This window comes from Chrysemys picta, chromosome 16, assembly GCF_011386835.1.
Source record: "Chrysemys picta bellii isolate R12L10 chromosome 16, ASM1138683v2, whole genome shotgun sequence".
NCBI lineage: Eukaryota > Metazoa > Chordata > Testudines > Emydidae > Chrysemys > Chrysemys picta.
Genome location: NC_088806.1, coordinates 20,631,044 through 20,652,991, shown reverse-complemented (window position 1 = coordinate 20,652,991; position 21,948 = coordinate 20,631,044). Strand labels below are relative to the sequence as shown.

General features: G+C 48.9%; 1 long non-coding RNA gene across 2 annotated transcripts in view; it reads right to left on the bottom strand.

Annotated features, from left to right (window-relative positions):
* The window catches only part of LOC135976088 (uncharacterized), a 113,555-nt gene that overhangs the window by 58,966 nt on the left and 32,641 nt on the right, over window positions 1-21,948 (bottom strand). For both annotated transcript variants that reach the window (XR_010593307.1, XR_010593308.1), the window contains exon 2: window positions 15,742-15,841. This is a non-coding gene — a long non-coding RNA (uncharacterized LOC135976088). The remainder of the gene's footprint in view (window positions 1-15,741; window positions 15,842-21,948) is intronic.

The window sequence follows — 21,948 nt, the reverse complement described above, 5'->3', positions numbered from 1 at the left end:
CTGCATGAGTGGAGTTACACAGAGGAGCAGCTTGAAAGCTATTGATGGGAAGTGTGTAAAACTGGATGAAATTTTTCAACCAAAACATTTTTTGGTGAAAAAAAAATGCAGAGTCAGTGACAGCAAAATATTTTGCAAACGCATGTGGATTTCAGCAAATTGTTTTGGTCCAAAAATGAAAAAGTGTCCAAAACATTTGAAACATTTCATTTCAAAATATCTTAAATTCAAAATGGTCTTTAATTCGTTTTAAATTTTCAGAATTGAAGCAAAACATTTCATTCGACCCAGAACAAAAGTTGACTCTTCAATTCACAAAATGTTGGGTTTTACTTCTGCTTGAAACCATTTTCTTAAAATTTTTCATAATTGCCAGAGAACGGAACTGTGTGCTGGCTTCTAAGTCACCTTTAGGTCTATCATTCTTTGGAAATGCTTTACTTTGTTTAATAAGTTGAAAGAATTTTGTTAGGGAAAATCAGGGTGGGGGGGTGCTTTTGGATGGATTTGTCAATGCAGAACATGCTGATTCTGTTCTGAAAGGGAATGGAAATTATTCTGATCTCACCTACCCCATTGACTTCATTGGAAATACTCCTGCCTTGTGCACGTCCATTTATTGCACTGAAGTAAGCTAGAGTAGAAACAGGGCCACGAGACCGGTTTTTCTGTATCATCTGTATTTCAATAGCACCTAGACGCCCCAACCAAAATCAGGGCCCCGGTGTGCTAGGTGCTGTACATAAACATCGTACAAAGCAGTCCGTACCCTGAAGAACTCATGGTTTAAATAGACAAAGGGCCAGAGAAAGGAAATAATATTATCACTACTGTTACAGATGGGGAACTGAGGCCAGATAGACCAACAGTATGTCTATGCTGCAGGAAAAGGTGTGTTCTGAACTTGGGTCAGCTAACAGGTTAAAACAGTAGTGAAGACGCAGCAAGCTGGCTTTTAATTGAGGTGAGCAGCTCAGTTTAAACCTCAGGCTCCTCTACAGGCTTTAACTTGAGCAGCTTACCCAAGTAGCCATGGCTTCACCCTAAGTTAACCAGAGTTAGCCAACATGAGTTAAGATCATACTTTTTTTTTTTTTTTTTGCAATGCAGACGAACCCTAATGACCTGTCTAAGGCATCGAGCTCTTTAGGAAATCTGGCCCTACACATGGGAGCGCCTGCATGCTAAGCACTGAAAAATCGAATCTCAGCTGGCTTGCTGAAGATCAGATAATGAGTCTGTGACCTAGCTAGGAACTGACCTGGACTCTCCCGAGTCCCGGTTGAATGCCTTTACTCCAAGACTAACCTTCCTTTCACTCTCCCTACAGTGTTTCTGAGCCTGGCAAGAGCTGCATATGTTTATGTTACAATTCAATGAACAATTCAGACGTCCAAAACCTCTCGCAGCTGAAATGGAAAATATGCAAGGACTCCGCAAGCTCCCATTTTCAATGGGAAATTAGCTCTTCAACCAAACGGTCACAGATTCCTGGGAGGCAATGACAGCCTGGGACAAAATGTACCATTTTTGCCCCTCTCAAGCCAGGACAATGACTGACATTGATCTTGAACTCTCTATACTCCCGGGATGAACTTTGTTAGCCCAGACACATGGCAAAGCACATGTCCTTCACCTTCATGCCCCAGCCTGCAACAGGGATCCTAGAGCAGTGGAAGGAGTTGGCATCAGCCCTTCCCTGCCCACCCATGCTCTTGTGTTGAGGGGACCTAAGACACCTACATCTGGAAGATCTCCTGGAATGGGCTTGCCATAGTAAGGTTGAGTAGGCCTGTACACAACTGACCTGGCCTAACTGGACTCTCCTATCTGGCCATTCACCCAGCCTGTGGAGACCTGAGGTCTATGAGACTGGACAGGGACCTGCATTTGAAGGGGTCCTGCGGCCCATCCACACACATACCTTGCAATCCACTATTCTCATAGACTTGAAGGCCAGAGGAACCATCATGATCATCTAGTCTGACCTCCTACACATTGCAGGCCACAGAACCTCCCCCACCCACTCCTGTAATGAGCCCCTAACCTCTGGCTGAGTTACTGAATAGTCCTCACACCTTGATTTTAAGACTTCAAGTTACAGAGGATTAATCATTTACTCTACTTCCAATGAGCAAATGACCCATGCCCCACACTGCAAAGGAAGGTGAAAACCCTCCAGGGTATCTGCCAATCTAACTTGGGGGGGGGGGAAATTCCTGCCCGACCCCAAATATGGCAGTCAGTTAGGCCCTGAGCATGTGACTCAGAGCCCTCCCCATCTAGTGTCCCATCACCAGCCACTGTAGATATTCACTACTAGCTGTCGCGGACGGTTCATATGCCATTCTAGGCAACCTCATCACACCATCCCCTCCATACATTGCTCAAGCTCAGTCTTGAAACAAGTTAGGTTTTTTACCCCTATTGCTCCCCTTGGAAGGGCTGGGCCTACTAGACTCGGTCATCAGTGGGCGGCTCAGGAATCACATTCCTAGTCACAGGTGGTAGGGGATGTGTGTCATGGTTATATGCAGGTAAGCAGAACTAGGTATAGGCATGAGCTACATGTTACCACACACCTGTTCACATAGGGTCTTGGGGGTGGGGGAAAAAAATCAGCCCAGGACTGCATGCATGAAGCTAGAGCAAAATGGCAGTATTCTCCTTTCCTTCAACACTGTCCAGAAGAGGAAGAGAGCCAAACACTGATCCACTGTCTATCACCCCCTCAGGCACTTCTCCATGGGAAGTGCATATGAGGTAGATGTCAATATCCCACAGTGCCCAGTGAAGTAGGCTTAGCTCGTGAACAACCCGGGGGGTCTTCCCACAACAGATCACAGTAGCTTTTTCTCCCAGCCCTCTTAACGAGCTAGTTTTGACAATACTGAACTTGCAGTACCGAGCCGGGCTCTGCGGGTTCCTGGAGCAGGGACATGGGGAAGGAGTATTTTGCCAAACACTGTGTGAGCTGATAGAGAGCAACTTTAGCACGCAGACAGGTGGGGAGGGATGAACGCATGCGCGTGCACACAGACACATAATTCTTGCTGCTGCCCTTTCGAAAGATTCCTAAGTTGTTGATCCTTTTAAAATCCCAGACGGCTTTACAACTCCATCAGTTCCGCCCGGCCGGCCTTGGCCCCTGGGTTCACGGCTGCCATGGAGCAACAGAAAAAAGAGAAAAACCCCACGTTTTACTCCTGGCAGCTGGCTGGAAATGGCACCTCCTTCTGCCTGCTCCAAGCTCAGCAAACATAGCTTTCATCACCAGATTGTGTACATGGGGCGCCCACGCTGACACACAAAAAATCAATGCGCATCGATCCCTAAGCCAGGAATTCATAAACTCCTTTAAAGGTCAAGGATTGATTTTTCACTTTCTGTAAAAGAAGAGAGACTCCAGACATCACCCTCCCCTTCATCTGCCACGTCCTGCCCCCATCCCCACACAAACACCCACAGCACCAGAGGCACATGGATGCACACACAAACAGCCAAACATGCGCAGACACGCAAAAAGCATGCACTAGTTCCCATGCATAGAGCACCAAAGAGGCACACGCTTGTGTACAAAGACCACACACCGCAATGTGCATGCGCGCCTCCTTACTTGTCCTGTTCTCGGAGGGTTTGCAGGGCACAGGACAATACTAGTCACTAGTCCAAGGGTGAATGTTATTTGGAGAGACAGTGGTCCTCAGCGCCAATGCCCAGTCTTCAGTGTGTCTGGGGCCCTCAGTAAGCTGGGACAGGCCTAAGCAGCCATGGAATAACTGGCTGCCTGCACTGCACAAGATTTCTCATGCACCCAGATACCCAAGGAAAGAAAGAATTCAGTGTAGCTTTGCAGACCGGGTCAGTGACCGCTCCCTGCCAAAGCCAGGCACTCTTGCTGTGGTTTCTTTCTACTCGGGTGACTATTTTATTGTCTGAAAAGCCACTCGGGTTGGCAGGATCTGCTAAGCCCTTGGGAAGGCTCTTCCCGCTCTGCAGCCTGGTGGCCTGAGGAGAAGCAGCTGAAGAGGGATGAGAAGCAGGATGTCAGCCATTTTCTCATGGCCTCATTGTGATTATTCTGGTACAAATTCCTCCATGTGCCCGGCCATGACTTTGGAGCCAGCAATGGACAGATGGAAGGAACCTCCCAGCTTTCTCAGGGGGCCCACTTCATTCTGGGACAGGACTGGAGATGGGCCAGGACTCACACACCCCAGGGATGTTTGGCTTCTGGGTCTCGATGCGAACTGTGCAGCTGCCAGGAGTCAGGACAGCTTTGGGGAGTTCGGTGCGCTTACCCGGCATGGCTGGGTGCATTCACTAAAGCGGATCCAGTGTATTTATTTCAGGTTCCCTCTGATTTTGGATGTACTCTCCCTGCCCCTTTGGGAAGATATGGCTACCACGAGGTGGAGTCGATGGACCTGCAGTCTGATCCGGGTGCTTGAGAGGCAGGCAACAATCAAACTACTCTAATGCACCTAGTGCAATGAAATGAGACAGAGCTGGCCCCTCCATCCCAGGGAGTTTGCTGGCCTGGACAGCATTCAGAGAAGATCTTGCATGAATCCCAGAGCCACCAGCTCTGCTGTGTGATGAAGCAACCCCACCCAGACACAACCTGGGCACTTGTCCTCCCTTTGCCTCTGCTCTGCCTTGGATCGCCTCCAATAGCAGCAGCCGGCACCAACAGCTAATTGCTGCAAAATAGCTAGTCTCCATTTCAGGGTGCCGCTTTCTTTTGCTTTTGTAGCTGGCAAATGAATCCTTCAAGGGATTACAATAACCCTGTCCTGGCCCCGTTCCCTGGATTTCTGGCCTTGATCCCTGGCATCCCTCCCGGAAGGGCTGGAAATCTCTCTCTGTCTTTATCCCCTTGAAGTCCCTCCCCCACTCCCCCCCCCCACCCTGCCTGGCTCCAAGCCACTTTCCATACACATGGCACCATTTCCTCTAGAGCAATGGTATTCAAACTTTTTTTCTGGTGAGTCAGTTGAAGAAAATTGTTGATGCCCACGACCTAACGGAGCTGGAGATGAGTGGTTTGGGAGGGGCTCAGGGCTGGGGCAGCGGGTTGGAGTGCAGGGGTGAGGGCTGTGGGGTGGGGCTGGGGATGAGGGGCTCTGGCTGGGGCAGGGGATGAGGGGTTCAGGGTGTGGGGGGGGCTCTGGCTGGGGCAGGGGGTGGGGATGTGGGGGGGGTCAGGGCTCTGGGCTGGGGGTGCTGGCTTTTGGGTGGGGCTGGGGATGATGGCTTTGGGGTGCAGTAGGGGGCTCCTAGTTTGGGGGGGGGGCTCAGGGCTGGGGCAGGGGATTGGGGCCTGTGCTTACCTCCAGTGGCTCCCAGTCAGCAGCACAGCTGAGGTGCAGAGGCAGGCTTCCCACTTGTCCTGGCACTGCAGACTGTGCTGCACCCTGGAAGTGGCCAACAGCAGGTCCGGCTCCTAGGCAGAGTCATGCAAGCAGCTCCACGCGGATCTCGCCCGCAGCAGGGCCGGTTCCAGGCACCAGCTTACCAAGCAGGTGCTTGGGGAGGCCACTTCGGAGAGGGGCGGCACCTCCAGCTGTTCGGCGGACGATCTCTCACTCCTGCTCGGCGCAAAGGACCTCCCGCCGAATTGCTGCCGCAGATCGCGATCGCGGCTTTTTTTGTGTGTGTTTGTTTGTTTTGTTGTTGTTGTTTGGCTGCTTGGGGCGGCCAAAACCCTGGAGCTGGCCCTGGCCCGGAGGCACTTCCCCACCCCCCCCAGCTCCCATTGGCCGAGAACCAGCCAATGGGAGTGCATAGCCAGTGCTCGGGGCGGGGGCAGCGCGCAGAGCCCTGTGGCCCCCCTGCCTAGGAGCCGGACCTGCTGCTGGCCACTTCCAGGGCGCAGCGCGGTGTCAGAACGGGTAGGGACTAGCCTGCCTTAGCCAGGCAACACCGCCTATGGGACTTTTAATGGCCTGGTTGGCGGTGCTGACCAGAGCTGCCATGACCCAGTGCCTTCCATTCTGCAACCCAGTACTGGGTCGTGACCCAGTTTGAAAACCAGTGCTCTATAGGTCAGTGTGCGCACTTCACTGAAACCTAAGCTTGTTCCTTCAGATCCCATATACCTACTGCTCACCCTCCCTCTGGGATACAGCTTTCGATTTCCTGCTTGCTGCTGTCCACTTCCGGCCCCTGGACAATAGCCTTCTCCCCAGAGAATTCCTTCGCCAGTGGATACAGACCAGCCATGAAGCCTCATAGCAAGGCAGAAAGTCCATCGTTCTGCTAGGATTTTCCCAAGCAATGCTGTATGTTATTATTGGACGTGGAAGGCGACAGACACAAGGAATGCTGGTGTTGAACTTAGGTTATCGAGATCAGAGCTGGAGAGAGGCTGCCTGGCAGAGGGGATACACAGCCAGTGCTATTCGGGACTGAATTACTATCTGGCCACTGCCGGGTGACCTGTGTGCAATGAGTTTGGTGGGTCTCCGGTGCATTTCCATCTCGCTAAGGGCTTGCTCCAAAGCAAGCCTTTCCATCAACTTCAGCGGGTTTTGAATCAGGCTCATAAACCATTATAACAATCGGAGTGTCTGAAGGAAGATCGGATTCCCCTTTTACTCCAAGGGCTCAGATTAGCACCCTAACTTGGATGTGCTTGGCCTAAACCTCCCTTGGAGGGCCAGGCATTATCTTTAAGAACGTACAACTGAGGCCAAGAGATCTTCCATGACAACAAACTGATCACAACCGACTGAACTCTAGGACTGGCGGGAAAGTCTGCTGAAACTGCCCCAAACCAGATAGATAGTTGGGGGGTTTCGAGCAAGTGAAACTTTTGGCAGAAATTTCTCAGCAATTTCCAGTTTTTCGTTAGGAAAAACACAAAAAACAAAACCTATTTCAGTTCCCCCAAAAAGGGAGTCTCTTTTTTAAATTAAAAGTTGACAGTTTCAACACATAAAAGTCCCTTTTTCTGACAAGCACTACCAAGCTGCTTCAGTAGCTAGCCTGTCCCTCAAGCAGCAACTCTGTGCTAGGTACCCCCGCCTGCCCACATTGTCTCTGGCTCTGCCGTATGCCAGAGCATCACAGCTGTGTGTGGGTTCCTGCAGTCGCTTCCTTCGCTGCAGGAGATGCATCTCGCACGGCGGGGAAGCTGATTATTATGTTACTGAATGGAAGCGACTGTCAGATCTTCCACACCCTTGTTGTCAGCTTTGCAAGGGACGTTTAATGTGGATGGATACTGGAAAATGCAGAGGAATGTAAACACTGATAATCATTATAATTAGAATTCAGAGCCAGCTTCTGATCAGAAAATGGAGTTTTTCAAACCTTAGGGCTGCCGGGGTTTGCTGCTCTGCTCTGTGTCTGTTGTATAGTTGGAGCCAGATTTGAATTTCCAATGAATTCAAGGGGTTGGGGAAGGGGAAGAAAAGGAGTTTCTGATCTGGGTGCCTGGTTTGAGACTATTAATAAAATAATAAAAATATTCCATTTATAAAGTGCCCCTCTGGGTGCTATACGGTTATTCAAAATACAATCAGAATAAAAAAGAAACCCCCAACCGTCACTACAGCCATCCTACAACCGACAATACCAAAGCCAGGAAACTAACACGCATTTCGTGGCGTTAAAAAGGGCACAGGAGAAGGTCCTGCAAAAGACAATAGCAGCAATTGTGGAGGAAGGAACACTGTTGTTAAGGGACAGGGTCAGTTCCCAGCTCTGCCACAATTTTCTGTGCGACACTGGGCACGTCCCGTAGTCTCTCTCTGCCTCAATTCCCCACCAATTGTCTGCAAGTTCTTGGAGGCCAAGACTGAGTTGAACTCACAGCTAGGATCAAACTACAAACTTGCGTCTAGATGAAGGACAGACAAGTACTTTGAGTTCATGGGCAGACACTCCATGCCAGGTTAAGGGCTGGGTGGGAAAAAGGATTTTCCAGCCCCCAAAACTTTCGATATAAAAAAAAATTCCCCCATCCCAAATTGGGTTAAAAAGTCTAAATCCCATTTTTTGCCCTCCCAGTCCATTGGTTTATGAAATATTTTTATCTGGGCCAACCAAAATGTTTTGATTTGATGTTTCAAAATGTTTTTCATCTAAATTTACTTATGTTTTGAAACAAAAAGTTGTTTTTGACTCAAACAACCCTGACACTTTCTGGTTCAAAAACATAAAAATAGGATAATTTAAATTTTTTCCCAATAATTTCTTGCATCAGGAGATTTGTCAAAACCCACCCTATTTCGCAAACAAACAGTTTCAGTTTTGATGAATCAGCATTTGTGGTGAAAAAAATGTGATGTTTCATTGTTGAGAAATACCAGGTCAGCTCTCCACATGCTCACCTCCTTAATAAAAAAGGTTTGCAGGTCCTTAGAAGAGTCTCTCTCTTCCTGTTTGAATCTTGTTTAATTATTTGTAACCTGGAACAAACATTTGGTAGGTTTTAAAAATATTGTAGTATAAACAAACCCAATTGTATACATAGGGCACTGAGCAGATGGGCCGTTGTCTCAGACTGACCTTCTGGGTTCTATTGTACAACTTAAATCCAACAAGATTCAAAGGGTAAGAGAAACACTTTGCAAAAACACCTGCAAACGTGTTTACAAAGATAAACGTGGACCTTAAGCCATAAATTGTGTTTATAGAGGAAAGCCGTAAAATTTAGACCCCCTGAGTTCTCGCTCCAAATTTTCCCCAGGCCTAGGTGGATTTGGAACCAGAGTTTTGGTTCAAGCCCTTCATTGGCATATTATGGATTATTAACTTGTGCAACTGCTGTATTTCTGAGTTTTTAAACCTGTTTTCTGCTTCATTTGTCCAAAACAGAAGAGGTTGCAAATACAACTGGGGGAGAGGGAAATCAAGGACGACACATTCCAAAAAGAGATTGATTTCTGAATATAAACAGTTTTGTCTCATTGAAGGACTTGAGTTAGGCAGCAGCAGCAGATTTAAAAAAAAAAAAAAGATCCAGTGAGAGAGATTTACCTGCTTTTCTTCTTCCAGGCAAGACAGCTGGTTAGAACCAGATAAAACTCAGCAGCCTGGGTTGCAAGGGACCTGTGTGAACCTGTCTCCAAGTTCTAGTTTGCATGGGGGTCACTACTTTGAATCTGGGATCAAAGGAACCCTACATTATAAGTGACACTCAGTTGAAACAAGAGTTTTATACCTGGCTCCAGTTCAAAGTTTCTTGGCTTTGTCTGGTCCCCATCCATAACCAGGAGCGGGTCCAGGGTCACCTGAAATTCAGCTCCATAGTCACCTCGGCAAGGTTTGGATGGGGGGGAAATCATACTACAGATACAATTTAAGTGCCTTGGTAGAACTCAGGACTAGAATAGCAGGGGACACTGCAGGTCTGAACTGAGTTGCATTGGCAGAGCTGTTTTGGGGGTAGAAGAGGGGCTGTGAATAGATTAGCAAGGAGCACTCAAGAGCAGATCAGAGCAGACTGGCAGCCCTGCATTAGGAAAACGTACCTAGCACGTGCTCTCACTGTGGCCAGCCAGTGCAGTCAGTGACTTATGAGCAAGAAATGGTCTCCCGATCACAAATTATTAAGAATTTTTAAAAAGCCCAAGACGACAGGTGTGGCGCCCAGACCACGTGGGGAACACAAAGTCCTCAATCCTTCTTGGTCATTATCAACTTGTGAGTGACATCGGCAGCAAACCACCACCAAGATGGGTGTTAAGCGAAGATTCAGCCAGAGATAACTCCTCACATGGATCATTACAGGCCTCAGGAGAGTCAAAACCTCTCTCTCTCTCTCTCTCTCTCTCATGGGGCTAAATCTGAAATTTTAAAATGTTCTGGACACACAGGGCTAACGGAGTCTGCCAGACTGTTACACACCTGGAAAGCCACCTTGCCGTTTACACTGTGCTTATTAATATTTACATGGGGAATATTGCCTAGGGAAATCCCAGTCATGGGCCAAGACCTCATTGGACTACGCACGGTACACACACAGAAAAACAGATGCTCTAAGCCACGATCGGTCAACTCTCTTTTTGGGGGAGGGTGGGGAAGGAGGGAAAACAAAATTGTAGTACTTAAAAAAAAAAAAAAAAAAAAAACTATTTCAAATTTGTCAAAGTTGTATAATTTACCAAAAACTGGGCTTTCGGTAAACGACGCGGGCCTATGTTCACCCAATACAGTCACAGTGAACAAAGTTAGGTCTCCAAGTGAAAGTGTGACAATGCCAATATTAGCCACAGCACCTTCCACCCCTCTGGACCCTGGGTGTTTGGCCACCATGGGGAAAGACAATCCACATCTCCCTTCCAAATGCCAGCGGTAGCTTTAGTCCTTTAAAAGATTCTCTGTCTCTGGTCTGGTCAGACTGTGATCCCGGCAGCCTGTAGCAGAGAGTAACTGGTCAACTGCCCTGTCCCAAACCAGTTGCACTCCTGAGCCACATGGCTCAACAAGGGCCAGAGAGCTGCATGAACTCCTTTGGCCGTAGGCTAGCGAAGGCAGACAGGCAGGCTGCATGTGGCCCAGGCAGGGGATAGATATGTGGCGATGGGGAGTATACAATCCTACAGTAGGCGAGGAGGGAGCTTGAGGAGAGCTTACCATGGTGTGGATTTCTAAGAGGACCAGAGATTTCCATGACACTAACTAACTGAGATGGGCTTGACTTCAAATGCTGCATCCAAACCTTTTTCTAACTTCATGTGGAAGCAGGGGATGCAAAATCCAAACCCTGATCAGGATCTGAATGTCGGCATTAGCCTCGATCTCTTATAATGGTCTAAGCACCACACACCTTTGGAAATGAAGGCTTAAAATCCAGATCTGAATTTGGCAACATGGTCCCACCTCTAGCAACATTGTAGCTGGGAAAGCTAAAGGTGGGCTAGTGAGGGAAGACAAAATAAAAAAAAAAGTCAAAGCTCATGCTTCAGGCTAAGCTGATTGCCATGTGGGTTTAAGAAGGAATGTTTGCCTCCTATGTAGAGTTGCACAACTTACTGGGTCCCTTGTAGGTATTTTCCCCATCTTTCTCCTGAAGGATCAGGTATTTGTTACAATATATGGAATCAGTCTATCAAACAGGAGATGCTCAGTACCGAAAACTAGAGGCACACAAATCTGCTTCCACACAGTTTGAGTTCCAGCTTGGTCTGCTTTGTTTACCAAGGACCACTGCCTGCTTGGAACTCTGTGCTGCATAGAGACACCTAGTGGCTGAGTAATATATATTGCAAGTAAATGCATCCACATTATTGGAATAGCTAGCAAGCAGATACGGTACAATGCAGCATGGCAAATCCTACATAATGTTCAGAAAGCCCCCAGTCCGTCTGCTCCCAAGAGGACAAAGCATCCATGCTTTCATGTTCACAGAAAACTCAAGTTAAAATGCGCAGGAGAACATAGCGAGAAACCTAGGAGGTCTAAATATTCTCTAGCAGTTTGAGAGGAGAGAAACAACTTCTTTTTACCCCTGTGGTTTATAAATCATGCAGCAGAACTACAAGGCAGAAGATTCTGCGTTTGACTAATGCTTTCGAGTATTCCTCAGAGATCAACAGTTTGACCTCAGGATGTCAGCGTTAAATAAGACAAAACCATCAATGCTGTTTATTCCTTTCATCATAACTGTTGTCGCAGTATTCCAGTCATTACAAACAAAGTGCCTCCATCTGCGTAGCCATCTTTCCCAGGGGAGCCTATTTGCTGTAGGACACCCATAAACTTCCAGGAACAGATTGCTGTTCACAAGCTTCTTGCACATATTAAGCTGCAGCCTGGAGAGACAGAGCTCCCAGATGTGACACCTCACCAACAGCTCGTGAGAGCAGCTTTTTTTTGCAGCCCACACACGGCTTCCTGCTCACGAAAGCCAGGGCCCTGCATCTGAGAATAGCTTTTAGGAAAAGCATTCCGTGGAGTTGTGGCCTTGGATTTTGAAGCCTAGCACAGGAAAGCTGGAGATCTCTTGGAGCAGGGGTAGACGTCATGGTAGTGAGATACCTCCTGAGCCCTAGCTAAGGCTTCCATCATTGCTACTTCTGCGGAAGCCACACCTGGGGAGAATTATAGGTCCTGACTGTTCCCATCTACCGCCATGGCTGCTTAGGAATAGGAGACAGACAGGCAGTACTTTGTGGAGGACGCAGCTAGGTGATAATGACTGGTCGAGAGTAGCCCAAGCAGGAGTTTGTAGGGAGTTCTTGTATGCAGCTGAACAATCGTTTTCAGAAGGAATATTGGGTACATTTAGTAGCATGTAGAAGAGATTTATAGCACGCTATAAATAACCAGGCACTGTGCAATAAACATGACGGTAGAACTCTGCCAAGATATTTCAGTCCTGACCCACTATAGTCCGGGTTCTTTTGCAGAGGCTACCAATTCTCCATCTGCTGCACTCTGCAATGCAAACCGCTGAGGGGCTAGGAGTTGACCCAAACTGTATTTCAGTTTGTGGGAATGTTTTTTGCCTCACAAGCGTTTCAAGCTGGATCTCCATGGGATAGGTGTGTGCACCACTATCACTGCTGCAGCTTCCTAGGTCAACCTCAGTAGTCCTGACCAGAGCTTTGAAACAAGCGAAGTAGGGAAAGCCCTGGAAAGCTTTGCACAAGACCAAGGAGACAGGACTGGGGGAATTCTGGGGAGAGGACCAGTTAGTTTCATAAAAGCAGATGGTTCTTCACCTCAAAGCAGAGCTTCAATCTATGAAATTCCAGGCTCCCGAGACACACAGCAGTAGCCCCCTCCCTCAAGACATCCCATCCCTGAATAAGGTGGTCTCCTTGTTAGCAGCTATTAAAACCTCGGACGTGCTGTGGCTGGCCAGAGCTTGGTTCAAGACCAGAAGGGATCCCAGACATTTACTGGAAGGTGGAGTTGGTGTCTTGGCTCATTTACAAAGTGAGCACCGATTTCCCCGCTACATCTGGAGGTGATGGTTTCTTGCAACTGGCTTGGAGAGCAGAACGGATCTTCCTTGAGAGCTCACTGTAGGATGCTCCCACCCAGGCTAGTAAGATATGTGGAAAGAGCTAGCAGAATTTTACCTGCTGTGAGCTGGGCAACAGCCCCCATGAGGTTCCCACCTGAAGTGAGCTACAGGCAGAGTTGAGGATTCAAACTCACCTCCCACCACTTCGCCTCTGCAGATTGGCCTGAAGTTACTGACCGGGCTAAGAGAAACAAAACAGTTGCCCAGAATAGTGCAACACGAACACGCTCGACAAGCTAGGTGGGGCTACTGTCAACGTCGAAGCATATTAGTATTTGCAAAGGAAACAAAATCCTGACGAGTGTTGTAGATGCTTAGCGCTTGTTCCTGTGGGAAGCGCAGAGACACAGACGCTGAGGAACCGCTTGGGTATTCATTAGTGGTGTTGCTATCCTTGAGCAGGGCTTTAAGATCATTACACCATTACAATAAATAAGGACACTCCTGGTTTTTCCCCTACTCCTGGCCCCATCTCGGCACGCTTCCCTCATCTCCTTCAGGTGGTCTAATGGCAAGGCCAAGCAGCTGGAAATCAGGACTCTGGAGTTTGACTCCCTGCCTGGCCAGCCATTTGTCAGGTGACCTCAGGCAAACCACGGATGTGCCTCAGTTTCCCCATCTGCACAGGGGAAAGCACTAAGCACCTGAGAGACGTGGGCAGGACTTGGCTTTCACTGGAAAGCTTCCTATGCAAAGGCGCATGTGTTTTGGTATCTACAGTAGCAACCTGGGCAGGAGGAAGAGGCTGCTGCAGCCTCCCTTAAAGAGGCAGAACCGATCAGCAAAGTCTAACATGGGAAATGGCTGACCCTCCCCACGCCCCACGCATTTTGGTTGTCGTTCTCCATTGCTGAAAGCGAGGCTGTGGGGAGACAGGCAAGGGGGAGCTGCCCCCTGATGTGAATGGAAAGAACCAGCTCAGTGTGAATTCAGATCGATACTGCAGCCCTTCATTTGTTCCTAGGATGGTCTCGGGCTTATCTTGGCTGCAAGAAACCCATAAAGCCACTGGCAAGAGATTTCTTATGCTGAATGATGATCCTGTGGACTCCAAATGCCCATCTCTTCCAGAAACGACGGCTCATCTGTTACTGCCTTTATCTCCGCACCAAGAGTCTCCTTGGTTCTCCTTGAATGATGCTGTCAGTTCACAGCAAGGAGACAGGAAGGGAGACTGCCTTTAGACCATCGGGCCCCGGCTGTGCTCACGGCCGGACGAGCAATGCACACTCAGGTGAGCAGGAATGGCCCTTAAGAGCAGGAATCCGCTGACTCCGGAGAAAAGAGCGGATTCACTGAACAGCCTGCATGAAGAACTCACTGCCGGTGGGATCGTGAACGATTCACTTTGAAAAATCTTGGCCAAAAGTGACTAGTGGTTTTGGGGGGCTCAGTTTGGGTTACCTTGAAAAAGGACCCAATTTGCAGGAAGTGCTCAGCACCCGCTCTCTGAAAATCAGGCCCCTTTAAGGCATCTCAGGTTGGACACTCAAACATTGAGGCACCCAAAGTCCTTAAAACACTTTTGAAAATCTTGGGCAGAGATTGGCTATCTGCTAGCCATCATTCCTGGAATTTGATTGGTTGCTTAAGTCACATGGTATTACTTCTGCCTTCTGATTTGACGATTGAGGAGAACAATGAATTGCAATCACCACATACAATTATTTGCCTGAAAATGCACGTTCATATGGAAACTAGCCAAGTATTGGTGCAAACAACCCCCCCCACACACACACACTCACCCACCCACTAGTAATTCTGTTTCTCCACATGCACAGCATTCATTCTGGCTGACTTCTGCATTTAGATTAAGGGGGGAAATTAAAAAAACCCAAACATAACAAAAGTCATCTCCTTAAGATCACAGTGTGTGTGTTTCTTTGCTCTGCCACTGCCAGTAAATCCAAAAAAATTTCCAAATTGCATTGAGATGCGCCACCTGTGCGAACAGCAAAGAAAGGAGAACAGATATGACAGCGCCAAACAGACACGTGGAATTCAAATGAACATTTGCAAACAACATTTCTGCAGCGTTTGCCTATGTCGAGGAGATGCAGATGCTGTCTACAGTCCTGTAGCCTTATAATTCCACCTGCCCTGCCGGAAGTGCACGTATATATGTTTGAGCATGCTCTTCTCCTTTTAGACAGGAACTCAGTGTTAGTCAATGGAATTCATGCTTCAGGGCAGGTGGAATTTTATAGAGCTCAGAACCACAGTTAGCATGGCTCACTGAGGTGTCTGAAATCTTCAGGTTAAGGGGTGGGGTAGATGAAGCGGGGAGATGGTTCGTGGGCAGGCTGTTCTGCCAGGTCCCAGCCTGGGCAAGGGGTGGAGAATACCAGCTGATTTGAAGGAGGGAAACTGCAGCTAGCCCACAGAAATAAATGTTCTAGATTATGCTCCTTCCTCTGCCACTGGCCTCCTGCATGACCGTGGCAAGTCACTTCCTTTCTCCATGCCTCTGTGAAGAAATTAACATCTGTCATGCGTGTGGAGACCCTCTCAGATGGAAGTGGTGATGGGAGCATGAAGTTCTGTCATTGCAGGATAGGGCCACATTTGACATCACAAGCTGCTATCCTTTCCCCTCTGGTACATGATAGAGATGTCTACATAGAGTTGTTCCTGCTTAACTCCGTGTGCAGACAGCCTTATTCCAGCATAACAGTGTGCTAAGATAAATCGGAACAAAAGTGTGGACACTCCTGAATTATTTAGGAGCAGCCATGGCATTAAAATTCACACCCTACCTTGATCTGCATTAACTTTCAAGTGTAGGAAATATCCACTTGTCTTGGGTCCACAGGTTCGAATCCAGATGAGGGTGCCTCCATCCTTCATCTTTCCAGCCTAAGAAAACAGAGTTCCAGTGAGTGCACTTTCTGGATCTCTTAGACAAGCTTCTAAGAGAAACAAAAACCAAACCAGGTCCTGTCCCTCCTGGATGAACGCAAAATCCCAGCAGTGCCTTGCCAAATGTCTCGTTTGCTCCCCAGAGATGGCTGCATTTCAGTAGCATTGCATAGAGTTGGGTGATTTTTTTTTTCAGCAAAAAAAATACAGATTTGGTGACACCAAAATGTTTTGCAGATTCATGCCGGTTTTGCCAAAATATTTGCGTTAACTCTTCCCCCCACCCCAAAAAACTTTCACAGTCAAAACGTTTCATTTCAACTAGAAACAGCTTTTCCTTTCAAAATTTCCATCAATTTCATTCAACAATAAAAGAGATAAAATGCTGAAAGTGGAAATGAAACATTGTGTTCAAGCTGAAACGTTATGTTGATTCTTTGGACTTGCCCGTGAACCAAAAAAAACCAACCCAGCTATTCGCTCAGCTCGTGTGTTTCCTCCACAGCTTGCGAAGGACATTGGAGTGAAGCAGGGCCCTGGAAAGCGTTAAATATTACGGCGGCAGAACTTCGAAGGGAAGCTAAGTGGGAACTCAACCATAGAACTTCCACCACTGCTCTGCCCCCAAGGAGAAGAGGAGTCAGCCGCGTGACTCCGACAATTAACTTGGTCTCTAACCCAGTCCGTTTAAGGGAAATTTGCCAGCGTTAATAGAAAAAAAAAAAAGGTATTTTGGTTTTTCATCACCTGCCAAGTCACTTAAAAAATTGTTTTCCCCCTTCTCCCATTTGCACGCACGACTTAATTGCAACAGCTCTTTGACAGCAGATAGGTTCCAGTGAGCTGCCATTCCAGATGTCAGGAGCATGTTAACCGGAAAGGGCCCGGTAGGATATTTATGGTTTTAATTCCTCGGTAGAGGGTTTTGTTCTGTCAAGCGGTGACTTACGAATTGCTACTCATTTGATCCTGTATTTCCACATCAGTGACACTTTATGAAGGGCTGCTGGCTTCCCTGTACCACTGCAGATTTTACGATTCCCCAGTCTGCCAATACAGCTTTGGAAAGGGGCGGGAAGACCTGCTAAGAGAGCAGCTGGGAAAACAGGGAACCCAGAGTTCTAACCGCAGCTCTGACACCGATCCCTTGCGGGACGCCAGTAGCTCTGCTAGAGGTACACGCGCTAGCTCTGCTGGAGCGCGGGGTTAAAAATAGCAGTCGAGTCGCGGGAGCCTGGGTGGGGGCGCTCTCTGTACCCACGGGGTTGGGTGGGATTGGACTTGAGCTGCCACTGGTACCGCTGCTATTTTTGGGTGCTAGCTCAAGCAGAGGTAGCACCTCCCAGCTGCAATGTGAACCTACCCTAAGAGGTTACACAGGAAACCCAAGTGTCTTACAAGCCCTGGCGATGTTATGAATTCCTGTCATTACCCAGCCATCTCCGTTTGTGGAATAAAAATCCACAGGGCGTTTTATTTCCCCCACCCCCCAACCATAACAAATACATAAAATAAAGGGACTTTTTATTGTATTTTGTCAATAAAATTGGCACTGGAAGCACCAATTTGAAGTGCAATTTTTTTCTCCCCCCCTCCCTCCCCAGTCTGAAGGGAAATTGGCTCTTGCTGAATGCAGGATTTTGTTTTGCCGTGGTTAAATATAAATTGCTCTCGGCCTGTGTCTCTTCCCCCCACTCCTGATGAAAGACACTCTCCGGATCTTTGCAGCTTTCCCTCCAGGAGGCCTCTGATGGAGCCGCCCTCCTGAGAAACACTCCAGGCATTCTTTGTCTTTGGGGGGGGAGGGGGGAAACTGCACTGGCATACTCCCATATAGGGGTCAGACGCTTGGCTTCCCTGCTGCCGAAAAGCAGCTTGCCAGCAAGCCCCAAGCCGTGCGTGCACAGGAAGGCAGGGTGAGTAACCAGGGAATAGGGGACCGAGGAGGAAGGCGTTTGGTGCAAGAAAACACCTTTGCAGGAGCCCTGCAGGCTGCTCCCAGGTAGGATGACCAGACAGCAAGTGTGAAAAATCAGGAGAGGGGATTGGGGGGGTGTAATAGGAGCCTATATAAGAAAAATACCCAAAAATCGGGACTGTCCCTATAAAATCGGGACATCTGGTCACCCTACTCCCAGGAGAACCTACAAATGATCTAAGCCAAGCTGGAAGGGGCCTGCCAAGGGGATATGGTGGGTTCTCAGCTCAGTTCTTGACACAGCTACCACTGCAATGGACACTGCTCAGCCCTGAGCAGATGATGCAGAGAGAGAGACCCCTCCACTCCCTCCAAGAGGGAAGCAGGTGGTGACTGTTTTTACTGCTGCTCTCCACCATGTTCCTTGCTCTGCCTATATAGACAGGTCAACAGGCCTCGCATCTCTCAGCGCAGAGTTCACCCACAGATTCCAAAGCCCCGGGCACCCTGGCAGACTCAGGCTGCCCCGTTTAACTGGGAGCCACATCGTGCAGGTTAGGTCTCTACAGGGCAATACTCCAATTTAGAGTCAGTTCTGCACTCCTGGGTATGGCAGCTTCTTCAGCTGCACCCAGCCACTGAGCCCAACCTCCAGACTCAGACCAAAGTATCGCAGCCCACCGAAGACGAGACAATGATGCGCCACACACAGAGAACAGGCGCAGCCGAGGTACACCAGGGCCAGAGGCCCCTGCAAAGACAGAGCATTGATTAGGCGAGATAGAGCCAGATAATCCCACAACACATACTGCAGAGGAGGGCAAAAAATACCCCACGGTCGCTGCCAACTAGACATAGGGGGAAATTCCTTCCTGACTTCAGATACAGTGATCAGTTGTTCACTTGCTCAGGGACTAAGAACCAGCCAGCCAAGCACCTGAGAGAGAGAGAGAGAGAGAATGCTTTGAGCCCTGCATCCTGTCAGCAGGCTGGGAACTCCTCGCTACCCCCATGTCCACACTACAATTAAACCCTGCAGTTGGCCCAAGTCAGCTGACTCGGGCTCGTGGGGCTGTAAAATTGCAGTGCAGACATTCGGGCTCAGGTTGCAGCCCGAGCTCTGGGACCCCACATACGCTACGATTTTACACCCCCTCGCCCTGTCCGACCCATGAGCCCGAGTGACCTGACAAGGGCCACTTGTGGGGATCGGGGCGTAACTGCAGTGTAGATATACCCTCAGTGGCTAATTGATTACCCTAATCTTGTCCTATCTGCATGTGCGATCGTGCTGCCACTCCTCTGGCTTAGAAGGTACAATATCCTTTCAGGCCGGGGCTATTAATTAAAAGCCAGTCATGTTAATTTTAATGCCAAGTTCGAAGATCCTTACTGCATTTTAGTCAGGTAATTGCCACTTGAAAGGGGTTTAAATTGATGTCTTTATTAGACGACAATACAGGAGAGGAGTTATAAAGGTTGACATCGTATCCTTTAAATGCTCAGTGCTCATTCCCACGGCTGCCAGGGTCTGTGCCTCTGAGCTAAATCAAGAATTCCTTTTGCCTCTGAAGAAGCTAATTCCATGGCAAGAGAGATCTTGAACAGGAGACCGAATCTAGATAGGTTCTTATATCACACTCCTCACCACAGCGTCCAAGCACTTTCCAGCAGTGTGTTAAGTGATGTCACTAACACCTGGACATGTAGGAAAGTGAAAATTCTGTGTTGCAAAAGATTGAGGTTTTGGAATTTGTTTGTATTCCTCATCGGAATAAGGAGCGCTTTGAAATTTTTGGAGAAAAAAAAAAATGTGAGAGAGACTCATTCCTGGCTCTCTCGTCCTTCCACCCCTTGCCCTGAGATTTCATCCTGGAGCCCCCACAGAAACCTTCCTGGCTAAATTTTTGTAAAAAACAAGTTTTAGTTTTGACAAATCAGCATTTTCAAACCAAAAAGGTTTCCTTGCTCTAGTTATGTGTTTGTCCTCTCCCCAGGGGAGCGGGGCGTGCAGTGGAATATCTTGTTTTGGTAGGGTTCTTTCAGTTTGGTTTCATAAAGATCCATGTTGCTATTCTGGCCAATGGAATATCTGGCTGATTTTCAATGAGGTTCCTCTGAAGGGCTGAGACTGCCATGTGGGAAGGAGGCAGGGCTGCGGGGGGGCAAGTGGGGCAATTTGCCCCAGGCCCCAGAGGGGCCCCCATGAGAATATGGTATTCTATAGTATAGCAACTTTTTTTTACGGAAGGGGCCCCTGAAATTGCTTTGCCCCAGGCCCCCGAATCCTCTGGGCGGCCCTGAAAGGAGGAGGACGGCTGGGGTAACAGACAGACCTTTGGTTGGCAAGGGAACCACTGGTGATACAAGATCCATTTATTAGCAGAGGAAGACGCGGCAGGCGGGGTCTGGGTTCTGAGCAGTCTCGCTGACTGGTTTGAACCAGAGCTTGTTTGGATGCAACCCCAAAGAAGCTGGGTGCTGCAGCGACTCTGGATAAATAGCTCCGGTTTTAGCCATGTTTGTTGGGATCAATGCAGCTTCAACAAGACTTTACAGCTGGGGTGACTGAGGCACCGACAGATCATCAGTCAAAGGAGTGACAGTGTCATATCTAAAGGCTCCAGCTGGGTTCAGGGCCCAGTTGTGCTGGGAGTTATGCAGACAAAGCACTCTGCCCCAAAGAGCTTACAATCCAAAGAGACAACCCAGAGACGCCTTTCCACAGATGGGGAACAGGCCTAGAGACAAGTGACTTACCAAAGGTCACCCAGCAAGTCTATGGCAGAACAAGGAACAGAACCCAGCTCCCCTGAGCCCCAATGCAGAGGCCTCTTCCTCTAGCCAAGTACCCTGGCCTGCTTTGTATCTGCCTGTGGGGAAATAGCCCCACTGCAGCATCTGACAATACCTGCATGCTTGAGCCAGGGCAGCATCAGGAGGTCATAGTTTGGCACCCCCTACTGCAGCAGGATCACCAGGGGAAGCTGCAGCTGCCTCCAACACAGGGAGCTGAGCTGGGATGTCACCACCCCCTGGGTAAGCTTGAGACTTTCTCACGTGCCACGTGAGCAGCTGAAGTCGACATCTGTGGTGCTCAGAGCTGCTCTAGGGGCTTGACTGGCAGCTGCTCTGCCAGCATAGCACAGTGAGTCAGTGGCTTGAAGTGCCAACTAGACAAAGAGGTCCCAGTGGGCTCCCGGCTCAGAGCACAATCCATTACCTGTGCTCTGCCTTCTCTCATTCTTCTGTCGCTCACCCCCTTCCTCCGTTCCTTTGTTCTTTCACACTCCGTCTCCATTGCCTGTCTTGCATTCTCTCCCAGGCTAGTCTGCATTCCTACTTTCCCTCTTCCACATTCTCTCATTCATCCGGTCTTTTTTCTTAAATGGCCTTCCCTTATCCTCTCTTTCTCTCGTCCTCTCCCTTTCCCTGCAGAGATTAACGCCAATGATCTTTACACTCGGGGACCCTGGCAGGCTGGAATTACCAGCTGGTGCTGTTCTAGGGGAGAAGGCCCATAGCAAACGCAAATGAAGTTACAAACCACCTTTACGTGAATGCAGGGGAGGGAGGAGATACGGTATGTCTGCTAGAGGATAAGAATAATCGTCCAGAGCTGTGACTACCATGCTCCACACACACACACACACACACACACACACACCCCCACCCACCTTGCTGCAATGACTCAGCCACAGGGCTCCTCCTGACCGCAGCTCCCGGAGGCTAGAGCTGCACAAGCCAATTCTGGTGCCTACTGCATGTAGCAAGGGGTCCTCTTCTTATGGGGCATCATGCAGGCTATCTGCCTCTTTTCCCCATTCAGCACCAGGGGATGCTTCTAGGGGACATCACTGCCCATGTCTGGGAGGCTCCCAGGGGATGGAGAGGCCCGCATCCTTCACTTCCAGTGGCCTTGGATGAGGAGGAGAGGAGATAACAGGGCACTTAAGGCTGCCCTCCTGATGGCCTCACTGGAAGTGGCCCATTCCCCCACATAGCCTCTGCTCTGATTCACCAGCAAGGCCTGGTTAACAGGTAGGAGTCTCCTCATCTCCCTCAGAGAGGCAAAGGAGGGGAATTTGACTGGGCTTTTCAGACCATTTGTGGTTCGGTGCGAGTTCTGATTTGGGTCAGTTCTGATTTCCCCTGGCCCGGCAGCCCCTTTCCTAGCTCTCAGGAA